We start from the raw sequence: 14,148 nt of genomic DNA, 5'->3' as shown, positions 1-14,148 counted from the left end.
GCACCCAATTGTCATACTTGAGTAAAAGTAAAGATATCTTAATAGAAAATGACTCAAGTAAATGTGAAAGTCACCCAGTAAAATACTACTTGAGTAAAAGTATAAAAGTATTTGGTTTTAAATATACTTAAGTATCAAACGTAAATGTAATTGCTAAAATATACTTAAGTATCAAAAGTAAAAGTATACATAATTTCAAATTCCTTATATAAAGAAAACCAGAAGGCATAATTTTCGAATAAAAATACATTACAATTATGGACAGCTAGGGGCATGCTCCAACACTCAGACATAATTTACAAACAAAGCATGTCTTTAGTGAGTCTGCCAGATCAGAGGCAGTAGGGATGACCAGGGATGTTCTCTTGATAAATTTGTGAATTAGGCAATTTTCCTGTCCTGCTAAGCATTCAACATTTAACTAGTACTTTTGGGTGTCAGGGAAAATGTATGGAGTAAAAAGTACAAAAGGAATGTACTAAAGTAAAAGTTGTTAAAAATATAAAGAGTAAATTACAGATACCCCCAAAAAACGACTTACTTTCAAGTATTTTTACTTAAGTACTTTAGACGATTGCAAATCAAAGATAGGAGGAATAGACAAAGAAAAGTGTGTTGGATTTTGTCTGCAGTTTTATTAGCTGAAAAATTAGACAACAATATTAACAAGAATATAAATCCTCTTTGGATAAGATAAAGATAAAATAAGATAAAATAAACATTTACCTTATCTTTAACAACCCTCCAGACGAGCTTCAATGCCATACAACTCTCCTTCCGTGGCCTCCAATTGCTCTTAAATACAAGTAAAACTAAATGCATGCTCTTCAACCGATCGCTGCCTGCACCTGCCCGCCCGTCCAACATCACTACTCTGGACGGTTCTGACTTAGAATATGTGGACAACTACAAATATCTAGGTGTCTGGTTAGACTGTAAACTCTCCTTCCAGACTCACATCAAACATCTCCAATCCAAAGTTTAATCTAGAATTAGCTTCCTATTTCGCAACAAAGCATCCTTCACTCATGCTGCCAAACATACCCTTGTAAAACTGACCATCCTACCGATCCTCGACTTCGGCGATGTAATTTACAAAATAGCCTCAAATACCCTACTCAATAAATTGGATGCAGTCTATCACAGTGCCATCCGTTTTGTCACCAAAGCCCCACATACTACCCACCACTGCGACCTGTACGCTCTCGTTGGCTGGCCCTCGCTTCATACTCGTCGCCAAACCCACTGGCTCCAGGTTATCTACAAGTCTATGCTAGGTAAAGCCCCGCCTTATCTCAGCTCGCTGGTCACCATAGCAGCACCCACCCGTAGCACGCGCTCCAGCAGGTATATCTCTCTGGTCACCCCCAAAACCAATTCTTCCTTTGGCTGCCTCTCCTTCCAGTTCTCTGCTGCCAATGACTGGAATGAACTACAAAAGTCTCTGAAACTGGAAACACTTATCTCCCTCACTAGCTTTAAGCACCAGCTGTCAGAGCAGCTCACAGATTACTGCACCTGTACATAGCCCATCTATAATTTAGCCCAAACAACTACCTCTCCCCATACTGTATTTATTTATTTATTTATTTTGCTCCTTTGCACCCCATTATTTCTATCTCTACTTTGCGCATTCTTCCACTGCAAATCTACCATTCCAGTGTTTTACTTGCTATATTGTATTTACTTTGCCACCATGGCCTTTGTTTTCCTTTACCTCCCTTATCTCACCTCATTTGCTCACATTGTATATAGACTTATTTTTCTACTGTATTATTGACTGTATGTTTGTTTTACTCCATGTGTAACTCTGTGTTGTTGTATGTGTCGAACTGCTTTGCTTTATCTTGGCCAGGTCGCAATTGTAAATGAGAACTTGTTCTCAACTTGCCTACCTGGTTAAATAAAGGTGAAATAAAAAATTGAAAAGATGTATTTTCATGCACAACAATGCACTGTTCCTTTACAGAAATCAAGGTATGCATGTGAATTTATTTTCTACTGTTATTTGAGGCAGCGTTTCACCTTAAACCAGATCTCACGGTATTTAGTTAATAATTTCACAGAAAGAATAAAGTAGTAAACCTCTGCTTATATAAATACATACAATGCATTTCAAATGCTTCTGCAACTTTACATTTCATGTAAAACAACAGAATAGGTTCCAGAGCAATCTCTAACAGTCTGGTACAAATAGGACAACCAGCCATTCACCATGGTGGGAACATTTTCCCGACGTAGATATGGCGCTCTGATATATCCAAGCTGAATTTGCACATGAACAGTATATTGTGCTCTGTTCACCATAGGCTCAGTTCAGGCCCGCTCCACAGGTTTGTATCTCACGCTGCAGTGATAATTTTGTCTCAGACCCTAGTGTCAGCCCAATATGTAACCCCTGACCTGTAATCTCCCCATCCATGCATCTCTCTCAGTTCATTGTTCGAAGCAGAGTGGCACAATGTCCTCCTCTGGAGTGGGAAAGAGACGCAGCATGTCCCTGGAATATTTGGAATAACTGATGGGTGACAGCAAGGCCTTCTTCGGAGTGAAAAAAGACACAGTCTTCTCCAAAATAGGAGATATAGGAAATGTAGGGATCCTATTCTGGAGATGTTCTATAATAGCTATCTTCAGTTTCTCCACACCGCTGCTGCATTTCCTCTCCAACAGAGATAGTTTACACCTGAAAAACAAGACAAGACAGTCATGAACACCTCTTCTCTCACACACTGTTTCTATTCATTTTAATACCTCATGACCTAAAGTATTTCAGTGTAATTTAACCTGATCTTACCTAATATGCTGATCCTTCACATTCATGATGTCCTGAAGAGTGATGTCCATGTAAGCTGGCATTTTCAAATATTGGTCTTGAGTTTGCAACTCGTCAATAAAGTAGAGATGATGGTCTTTGTAGGTCTTGCCTGTGTTGCTGCGGGTCTTGGGCCAGCTGATGCTCAGAGAGTCGTTGTTAGTGAGCTCTACCTCTCCATTCTCTATTTATGAGCCTACTTCTACACTGTCTCACACTATGCAGCCAATCAGATGGTGGGACAATATTCAGTGGGAATAATAGCTGAATCCTCACAGGACAGGTGGGAAGTTGTTCTTTATGCCATATGCCAAAGAGGTCGGCCACGTTAGTCGCTGAGAAAGTGTCTGTGCCCATGTGTAATCAGAAATATCATGTTCCCATGTTGAATAGTGATACAAATCATCATATTGCAAATATAACAAATATGTTAGGATCACGTCTTTCTGTTCATTACAATACATAGACGCATCAAACAAAACACAACACACGTCTTTATTTATAATATGGCCATTTTACGGGAGAAAGGTTTTGATAAAGCCAGTGTGCAGCACATAGGTGCTTGGATTACCTGTCTTTGGACTGATAGCCAACCATTAAGGCAAAATCATGACTTTAACCAAGATGCTGTATGCACGGACATACTTCAGTCCAATATTTTGCCACGTGAAGGTTTTGACTACGTACATAGGCAAAATTATTCCAATATCCTAATGTATCAATTATATCAAATTTGAACATTTATATATGATAAATTGAAATAAAACCATATCAGTAAGATTGTTTGTTTGTTATTAAAGAAAAAAACTAGTTTTGAAAATGTTGTATTTGTACAAATAGAAATGACTGTTTGTTATTGGGAGAGTCTCTTTCTGAAGTGAATTATAACTGATCCAGATGGTTTGCCCTGTAAACCACTCTGTGTCCCTGCATGGGAACAACCAGTGTGTCTTTGTGAGAGCAGACACACTTCTATAGTGTCTCAGGGCTAGCAGGCTGCATACAGAAGTCGGAGAAGTCGTGTGTCCCTGTGGCTTCCAGCTCCAGAGAGAGGAGAGCGTGTGACTGGGGCACGCTCAGCATTGTGCAGAGAGCCAGCTGTGCTTTGGAGCTCAGAGGAGGGAAGTGTGCTGCCTGGGGCTTCTGGGAAACATGAGTTCTGAATGGCCTCCAATCTGATCAGTACAATGTCACTGCGTCAAACATCTTTCAGTGAAAGCTACAATATTATGAGTACCAGTGTTTTATAATGTGGTATTTTAATGAATTTTTGTAAGTTGTGATGCTGAGCGTGAGCTCTGTCAGTGTCATTGATCCCAACATCAGGCAGCAGATCTGGGAGTCACCACTTTCCCAGATTCACACAGCGCTCTGTGAGTCACTCTCCATCACCCTCCACCTGTTCCCCTGAGATGTGACCATTGTCCCCCAGCAATAAGAACACTGAGCATGTGGCAGCTCCACATTCCTCATTGTCCTCCCAAGCTCACCCATTGGCTACAGACTGTGAGATTCTCAAACAAGCCCAAGCCACACACATTCATATGCAGATTTGGGACTATATATAGGAGAGATGAAGCCAGTAGAAATCAGATTATCTCTACACAATGACCTCTACAACATAGAGATCCAGTCACGACACCTTAAATCACTTCAGCAATGATCTACTTTGAGGAGCACCTGACTCTGACCAACAAGGTAAATTGAGATTCAAATTCAAGGAATTGAATTTTATTAGATCCTTTTTTTGTGTTTCATTAATGTCATATACCAGAATAAGGTTATTAATGACCCTCCTTCTCTTCTTGCAGCTAAGAAAACCTGTGGTGGAGAAGTTGTGCAGAGATCGTATCAACAGCAGCATTGAGCACCTCAAGTCTCTCCTGGGTCCAGAAATCCTCAATCAGCAGTCCAATCCAAGCTGGAGAAAGCTGACATCCTGGAGATGACAGTTTGCTTCCTGAGACAACAGCAGTAGTACCAGCCAGCGAACTCCACCTCCTGCTCAGGACCTGTCAATCAGGGAGATATTGTGCACTTCCTGTCCAAGGATGAGGTGAAGGCACAGTCCCAGAGAAGACTGCGGAGCCACTTCCAGAGCCTGCAGCCATCCTCTGATAAGAACCAGAGGGAGAGTGACCTGCCACAGCTGAGCTCCCCAACCCAGCGCAGCATCATGTGCATCAGCATGATTACTACCTCTGAGGGTTTAGAGCTTGAGGTAGTCACTTAATACAAGTATTTGGGAGTATTGCTAGACAGTACACTGTCCTTCTCTCAGGACATATCAAAGCTGCAGGCTAAAGTTAAATCTAGACTTGATTTCCTCTACCGTAATCGCTCCTCTTTCACCCCAGCTGCCAAACTACATCTGATTCAGATGACCATCCTACCCATGCTAGATTACGGATACATAATTTATAGATCAGCAGGTAAGGGTGCTCTCGAGTGGCTAGATGTTCTTTACCATTCGGCCATCAGATTTGCCACCAATGCTCCTTATAAGACACATCACAGTACTCTATACTCCTCTGTAAACTGGTCATCTCTGTATACCCGTCGCAAGACCCACGGGTTGATGCTTATTTATAAAACCCTCTTATGCCTCACTCCCCCCTATCTGAGATACCTCCTGCAGCCCTCATCCTCCGCATACAACACCCGTTCTGCCAGTCACATTCTGTTAAAGGTCCCCAAAGCACACACATCCCTGGGTCACTCGTCTTTTCAGTTCGCTGCAGCTAGTGACTAGAACGAGCTGCAACAAACACTCAAACTGGACAGTTTTATCTCAATCTCTTCATTCAAAGACTCAATCATGGACACTCTTACTGACAGTTGTGGCTGCTTTGTGTGATGTATTGTTGTCCCTACCTTCTTGCCCTTTGTGCTGTTGTCTGTGCCCAATAATGTTTGTACCATGTTTTGTGCTGCTACCATGTTGTGTTGCTACCATGTTGTCACTCTGTGGTTAGCAATGTTTGATCTGTTTTAAGATCATACCTTAGTTGTGAAATGTCATCCCTATTATAATTATAATGTGTATACTTCATATGAAAGAAAACGGTTCTATCTTATTGTAAAACCTCTTGTTTATTTTAAACAATATGTTGTCTTTTATCAAGACAGTAATTGTGTATTATATAGCCTACGACTGTCTTAGAGATATGTCCAAGTTCTTGTTGTGATGTTTAATCACTTTATTTCTATTGAAATATTTAACTTAAATTAAGGCGTTCAATGATGTGAATCATTAAGTCAATCTGAATAAATACAGAAATTATAAAATGAAATCTTCTCATTTGTTACTCTATTCTACTCTTGACAAAGACAGCCTTCCATCACAGTTACATTACTGATTTGTGAAATTCCACATGTAGAACCAAAAAAAGCCTACTATGATCCATTACTGTAAACAAGGATATAGAATACAACACTGAATACATATTAATTTGTACCTCTCTTGGTGCTTCATTCAAAATCTGCCACGTAAGATAAAAGTTAAGTGACATTTTTATCCACACAGAATTGCATGATATTAATTGTTTTAGTTGACATGTGAAATTGACTATAAAGAGATAATTAATCATAAATGCAAATTCCCCAGGTAGCATGACAGATTTTAAATTTTTTACTGATGCACCTGTTTTATTTAAATGTATTATTTTGGGAGATAATCAGAATGTATTACAATTGCATATCAGTTTGTTTAGTTTGGTTATCAGTGATCCCAGGTGTTGGACCCAAACTGCTGCTGTCATCTTAGTTCTCTGAAAATGTTGGGCATCTATGCCACTCAAACTCAAACGCTAATGTGATGTGTAATAAGACACACTTCTATTGTTCCTCCATTGAAAGCACTGAATGGAGAGAGTGTGGGAAACCCAGGAAAACTCACTCACAGAGCTCCTTTGGGACAATAGACGGGGACTTTCAGAGGTTAGAGGGGGTGTCTGGGTCTCTATGGGGAAATCATTGAATCTATTGCTAATGATCCCATAAATGTTCAGTATTTGGGTCTTGGGTATAGGCAGAAGACACCTACAATAAGGCCTAAGTACATAAGTAATGGCATGAAGCCATTTGTATGTGGGACATGGTTGAAATGTTCAATTTTGTTTCTGTACAGTACACAAACACACACTCAACTTGAATTGATTCTCTGTAACAGTGAGTCTGTTTCCTACAATAAATATTGAAATAATGAGCTTTACCCCCAGGGGCTCGATGGGAACTGTTTGTTTAAAGCCTCCTTATGTTTATCACCACCCTGATCAACAAGTCCCTCCTGACCATAGAGGTGCCATCGATCTTCAAAACAGCTGCTGTCACCCCTTTATTGAAGAAAACCAACCTCAACCAGGACATCCTATCCAACTACAGGCCCATCTCCAACCTCCCCTTCCAAATCCTCAGAGATTGTAACATCAACTTCCACTGCTAGGCTGACGATACCCAGGTCTACATTAACACCAACCCTGACACCATCTCTGCCTTAGCAAAACTCAGCAACTGTCTAGAGGGCATCAGGGCATGGATGAAAGAGAACTTTCTCCAGTTGAACAGTAGCAAGTCTGAGGCTATGCTTATTGGGACACCCAAGCAGGTCACCAGTGCTGGAAACATCTGCCCTACAATCAGTGGCCAGGCCATCCACCTGTCATCTGTCATCTCCAACCTAGGAGTCTAGTTTGATCCTTCTCTGTCCTTCGATGCCCACATAAAACAAATATGTAAAACATAATTCCTGGGTTATACCATCACTCTCCCAGCCAGATGCAGAGAAACTCATCCACGCCTTCATCTTCTCTCGGATCGACTACAGCAATATACCATTTGGGGACCTCCTAGCCAAATTACTACAGAGGCGCCAATTTATCCAGAACAGTGCTGCCAGGGTCCTGAACAGGACCAAGAAGTCAGACCACATCACACCTATCCTGGCCTCCACTGGCTACCGGGCAACTACAGGATCGACTTCAAAATTCTCCTGCTTCTATTTAAAGCCCTGAATGGATTGAGCTGCACCTACAACAGTGACCTCATCTCAGTCAGTGAGCCACTTCCTACTGCTTCAAGTCACCAAGACACAACTCGAACTGTAGAGGACAGAGTCTTCTCCTCCCTTGCCCCTCGCCTATGGAATGCTCTCCCTGACCATCTGAGAGCCGCTCTATCACTGAGAACTTTTAAAACCTACTTCTACAGACTGTCTTTTTCATAGTCCTAGTCCCAATCTAAAATATATTTAGCACCTAGCCCACTTTTGCTATTTTACCTGCCTTGACTCTAAATGTATGTTATTTTTATTGTATATATAGTGAACAATAATATTAACGCAACATGCAACAATTTTAAAGATGTTACTGAGTTACAACATCCTGATCAACATCCTGATTAATTCCTATAAGGAAATCAGTCTATTGAAATAAATCAATGAAGCTCTAATCTATGGATTTCACATGACTGAGTATACAGATATGCATCTTTTGGTCACAGATACCTTAAAAAAAAGATAGGGGTGTGGATCAGAAAACCAGTCCCTATCTGGTGTGCAGCGTGACACATCTCCATCACATAATCACATAGAGTTGATCAGGATGTTGATTGTGGCCTGTGGAATGTTGTCCCACTCCTCTTCGATGGCTGTGCGAAGTTACTGAATATTGTCGGGAACTGGAACATGATGTCATACACATCGAACACGTACATGCATCCCAAACATGCTCAATAGGTCTGGTGAGTATGCAGGCCATGAAAAGAACTGGTACATTTTCAGCTTCTAGGAATTGTGTACTGTTTCAGCTTCTAGGAATCTGAGTCTCTATCCTTGTAACATGGGGTAGTGCATTATAATGCTGAAACATGAGGTGATGGCGGAGGATGAATGGCACGACAATAGGTCTCAGGATCTCATCACAGTATTTCTGTGCATTCAATTTGACATTGATAAAATGTGATTGTGTTCATTGTCCATTTGGACACACCTACTCATTCAAAGGTTTTTATTTATTTTTTACTATTGTCTACATTGTAGAATAATAGTGAAGACATCAAAACTATGAAATAACACATATGGAATCATGTAGTAACCAAAAAAGACCCCTGAATGAGTAGGTGTTCTAAAACTTTTGACCGGTAGTGTAGGTCAAGGACTAGTTAAAGTGTATATTTACCTGGAGTTTTTCCTTATTGCAGGCTACAACTTTAACCAGTTTTAGTCTTGAAATCTTTGGTTGTTTACTACACTACTCATTCTGTTTAGCACATGTCCTGATATGTGAATCCTTAAAGAACTATGCTGAATGGGTGTAGACAAAGAAGAGCTCTCCAGTAGGTGTACCAAAACATTCAAGGAACATTTTCTCAAAAGTGGGGTTACAAGTTTATCAACTTCCAAAGCAGAGTTACTTTCCCATTGTTCCTCAACTGCAATGTATGATATACCATTTTCTAGCTCTGAGTCTCTACTTTTATCCAATGTAAAAAACTAAATTTCAAATTTTCCTACATAGGACCGAATCCAGGTGGTTAGTCACATATATGAATGTGTTATTTAATGCTTTGGGATATAGGGGTAAAAGCCAAATGCAATATTTTATCAAATCTTTTGTAAATCTTTTTTTTAGGGTACCTAAAGAAGTCCTAGAATTCAAAATGAAATAGCTAAATGATCCATGGTATGATCATCTTAAAACGATTCCATATGTTAGCATAGTCCCCCCATGCTGCTGTTTCCCTCCAGAATCTAGATGGTCTGTGACGTCAGGCTCTGTCTATAGTACAACACAGAGCCAATAGCCGTCACTAATTGTCCACTGAGCAGGTTTTGTAATGCATTGATCACAGAAAACAGGAGTCAGTGTGGGAAACTTAGATCAGCTCTCTCGTCACACTGACCAGTAGATCCAAGACCGAGGACAAATCTGCTGCTTCTGGACTCCCAAAACAGGGAGTGTATTCCCTCCCAAAAACGTTATATCCTACTTTGACCTAATATTGTCTAATTGTTTTATTTTTCGGGTTTAAAAGAGGTGAAAAACTGAAATCACAAGGAATTACCAAATGGATATTGTTTAGAAATAAAGTAAAATAATGCAAATCATTCATCAAATCAGATTAACAGCTCATAGTTCAAAATCATTTGAAGTGCCTAAACTTGACCAAAACTGCACTGTATCAAGGAAATAGTAGGCTGTTCTTCAAAATTGAACAATCAAAAGGATTTGGGTAGCACCAAGAGTTTTAATGTACAGGATTTGTGTCAGTCGCACAAGTGTAAATTGTGATGATGAGTGTGTGCTCTGTCTGTGTCATTGATCCCAACATCAGGCAGTAGATCTGGGAGTCACCACTTTCCCAGATCCACACAGCGCTCTGTGAGTCACTCTCCATCACCCTCCACCTGTTCCCCTGAGATGTGACCATTGTCCCCCAGTAATAAGAACACTGAGCATGTGGCAGCTCTACATTCCTCGTTGTCCTCCCAAGCTCACCCATTGGATACAGACTGTGAGGATCTCCAACAAGCCTAAGACCCACTATATATAGGAGATGAAGCCAGTAGAAATCAGATTCACTCTACACAGAGGCCTCTACAGCACAGAGATCCAGCCATGGCAACTACAATAACTTCAGCTATGATCCTCTCTGAGGAGCACCTGACTCTGACCAATAAAATAAATTGAAGATTCAAATTCAAGGAAATATATTTAATTTCATTGATTGTTTGTGTTTAAATAATGTCATATTCCAGAATAAGGTTATTAATGACTTCTCTTCTTGCAGCGAAGAAAGCCTTGCAGCGAAGAAGCATAGATCGTATCAACAGCAGCCTTTCCTGGGTCCAGAGATCCTCAATCAGCAGCCCGACTCCAAGCTAGAGAAAGCCGACATCCTGGAGATGACAGTTTGCTTCCTGAAACGACAGCAACAGTACCAGCCAGTGAGCTCCTCCTCCTGTTCAGCACCTGTCAATCAGGGTTACTCCAGATGTGTCCAAGAGATTGTGCACTTCCTGTCCAAGGATGAGGTGAAGACACAGTCCCAGAGAAGACTGCTGAGCAACTTCCAGAACCTGCAGCCATCCTCTGATAAGAATAGAATGGAGAGTGACCTGCCTCAGCTCAGCTCCCCAACCCAGCACAGCATGAGCAAAGACTAGAGTCCAGTCAACAGCGCCCTCTGGAGGCCCTGGTAGAGTCCTACAGACTGGAGCTCCACTCGCAGACAATCACAATGGACCATGTTGGTCTAAAATGTATGCCATGGACAGTAGTGAGAATAGGAAGATATATTCCTCATATTCTGTTTATGCATGAGGTTTTAAACATCTTGTTGTGACTGAGAACATTTTTTAAATAAAAATGTAATTGAATAATCCATTTTTGTTGTTTTATTTGAAATAATAACCTTTATGTTTTATGAAACGTGTCATGTTGATCATGATAAACAATAACTTGAATGGTTCTCCATGAGGATTTTTTACCAAAAATAGGTTTTATATCATCAAACTGTTTGTGATTGTCTGTATGACTCATCTGCTTTAAGCTCAAACCATATAGGAAAACGTTTTGTTACCACGACATTCTTCTCGTGATAAGGTAATATTGAAAAGTTATTGAGTATGTATCAGTCTGAGTATTTATCCATCATGAGTATTTACCCCAAATGATAGAATTTGCTTTATGTGAATGTTATTCTGATCATTTCAGTGAAGATATTGCAGAGAAATGTGTGTTCTCTCAATGTAAAACCTCTTGTTAATTTTAAACAATTATCTTGTCTTTCAGGAAGACTGTAAATGTGTTTCCTGTACTCTGTTGGAGTATCATAAGAACTTGAACAATTCTCCAGGACGTGTTGTGATGTTTAATCACGTGTCTATTCACCTTGAGGTGATGTCTCATTGAGTCAATTTGAATAAACCAAAAAAAGTTATGAATTGATTGAGATCTTGTTCGTCACTTTTTTCCCCAGTCTGAGCTAGTTACTCATCTCCTCAAATTGTAATTTGTGAGTGAAACCTTGTGTGCTCTTAGAGTTGTCCATGGTGCTTAACTAGAATTGGCCACCACTGAACAATGTAGCACAGGAAGCAGTCTTTCTAAACTAAGCTACTAATGCCTTAGCCAGCTCAGGTTGATCAATGTTAGCCTACCTACATAATTATGTTGAAAGTCATTCCACCATTGACAGTGTGTAACTTGAGTCACTGTGACAACAGTGAAAGACATGCTACACGATATTACAAATATCATTTAAATAAAATAATCAGGAATGTTTTATAAGTGGTATCAATTACATGTAAAAATAATCATTGCTGAACTTGAAATGAAAAGTAATATACAACAAAACAGAGTATAAAGCCTTAATAAAATGCTAAATGATTTGAGAAGCTTAATCCCTATAAGAATAAAATTGCTTTGAAGTGTATTCATCATACACTGTAGACAATTTCATGGGTACATTAAAACAAGATATACTTATGTTAGTGGATTCGGCTATTTCAGCCACACTCGTTGCTGAAAGGTGTATTTAAAAAATACATTTAAAAAAAGAGCACACAGCCACGCAATCTCCATTGACAAACACTGAAGAGCTCAATGACTTTCAACATGGCACCACCATAGGATGCCACGTTTCCAACAAGTCAGTTTGTCAAATTAAAGCCTTGCTAGTTCTGCCCCGGTCAACTGTAAGTGCTGTTATTGTGAGGTGGAAAGGTCTATGAGCAACAACGGCTCAGCCGCAAAGTAGTAGGCCCCACAAGCTCACAGAACGGGACCACCAAGTGCTGAAGCGCGTAGTGCATAAAAATTGTCTGTCCTTGGTTGCAACACTCGCTACCAAGTTCCATACTGCCTCCGGAAGCAACTTCAGCCCAATAACTGTTCTTCGGGAGCTTCATCAAAGGGGTTTACATGGCTGAGCTGTTGAACACAGGCTTAAAATTGCCATGCGCAAAGCCAAGCATCGGCTGAAGTGGTATAAAGCTTGCTGCTATTGGACTCTGGAGCAGTGATGAATCATGCTTCACCATCTGGCAGTCCAGCGGATGAATCTGGGTTTGGTGGATGCTAGGAAAATGCTACCTGCTCAAATCCATAGTGCCAACTGTAAAGTTTGGTGGAGGAGAAATAATGGTCTGGGGCTGTTTTTCATGTTCCAGTGAAGGGGAATCAACGCTACAGCATACAATGACATTATATACAATTCTGTGCTTCCAACTTCGTGGCAACAGTTTGGGGAAGACCCTTTCCTGTTTCAGAATGACAATGCCCTTGTGCACAAAGCGAGAACCATACAGAAATGGTTTGTAGAGAACGGTGGGGAAGTACTTGACTGGCCTGCACAGAGCCCTGACCTCAACCCCATCGAACAACTTTGGGATGAATTGGAACGCAGACCGCAAGCCAGGCCTAATTGCCCAACATTAGTGCCCGACCTCACTAATGCTCGTGGCTGAATGGAGGCTGTTAATGCAGCAAAGGGGGAATTAATGTTCATGATTTTGGAATGATGCTTCAACAAGTAGGTGTCCATATACATTCGGTCATGTAGTGTATGTGCAAATGTTGTACAACTGGCGATAAAAATACAAAAATAACATAATCATGCCACAAAGACAATATGCATTGGTTGTTAGCCTGAGGCGCAAATCTGATCCAACATTTTGAGATACTTTCCCCCGTCTTGCGGTCATTGTCAGTATTACCACGGTCTCCACAGAGAGCCTTGGGATCGCGGTGATGATGATCTCGATGTTGACCGCTTGGCAGGGCTTTGCTTGGACGGTGGTGTTCTCTGGAGCACCTAGAACCGTTTGATCTCCCCTCGTTCTGCCGCCTGCAGGGACACGTGAAGGGACAGCTGCCGGAGGGTCTCCTGCAGACACTGGGAGAATCCCTGAGAGTAGCTGGGTGAAACACCCGCAGTGGTTGTCTCCTATAGGAATCTCACTGCCATCTCTAAAATATCGTCTTTCTCCAGTTTGGATGCGGGCTGCCGATATTGCTGGCCACACATCTGTCCACTGTGGAAAAGTGTCCTCAGCTGCTCTAGATTAGTCTCTCTGAAAATTCTCCACAATTACTTTCCTTATCTAAAGGAAGGAAACAGAACATGATTAGGCTATTACTCGTGATAAACTTCGATAAGCACAAACTTTCTGAAATTGAATATTAGCCTATACTTACCTAATTGTTGGATGAACAGAACGAGTTCAACATAAGTATTACTTTCAGCAAAAGTAGCCCTGGCAGTTACCTGGGAACTGTAGAGTGGATATTCTTTAATGAGCTCTCACAAAGCGTATCCGCACAGCTCTTCAG

General features: G+C 40.8%; 1 pseudogene; it reads left to right on the top strand.

Annotated features, from left to right (window-relative positions):
- Positions 1 to 4,388: 4,388 nt before the first annotated feature.
- Positions 4,389 to 10,979, top strand: LOC129851554 (uncharacterized; annotated as a pseudogene).
- The last annotated feature ends 3,169 nt before the right edge of the window (positions 10,980 to 14,148 follow it).

Source organism: Salvelinus fontinalis, chromosome 3 (genome assembly GCF_029448725.1).
Source record: "Salvelinus fontinalis isolate EN_2023a chromosome 3, ASM2944872v1, whole genome shotgun sequence".
NCBI lineage: Eukaryota > Metazoa > Chordata > Actinopteri > Salmoniformes > Salmonidae > Salvelinus > Salvelinus fontinalis.
Note: the sequence above shows the minus strand (reverse complement) of the source record. Positions and strands in the feature narration are given on the sequence as shown.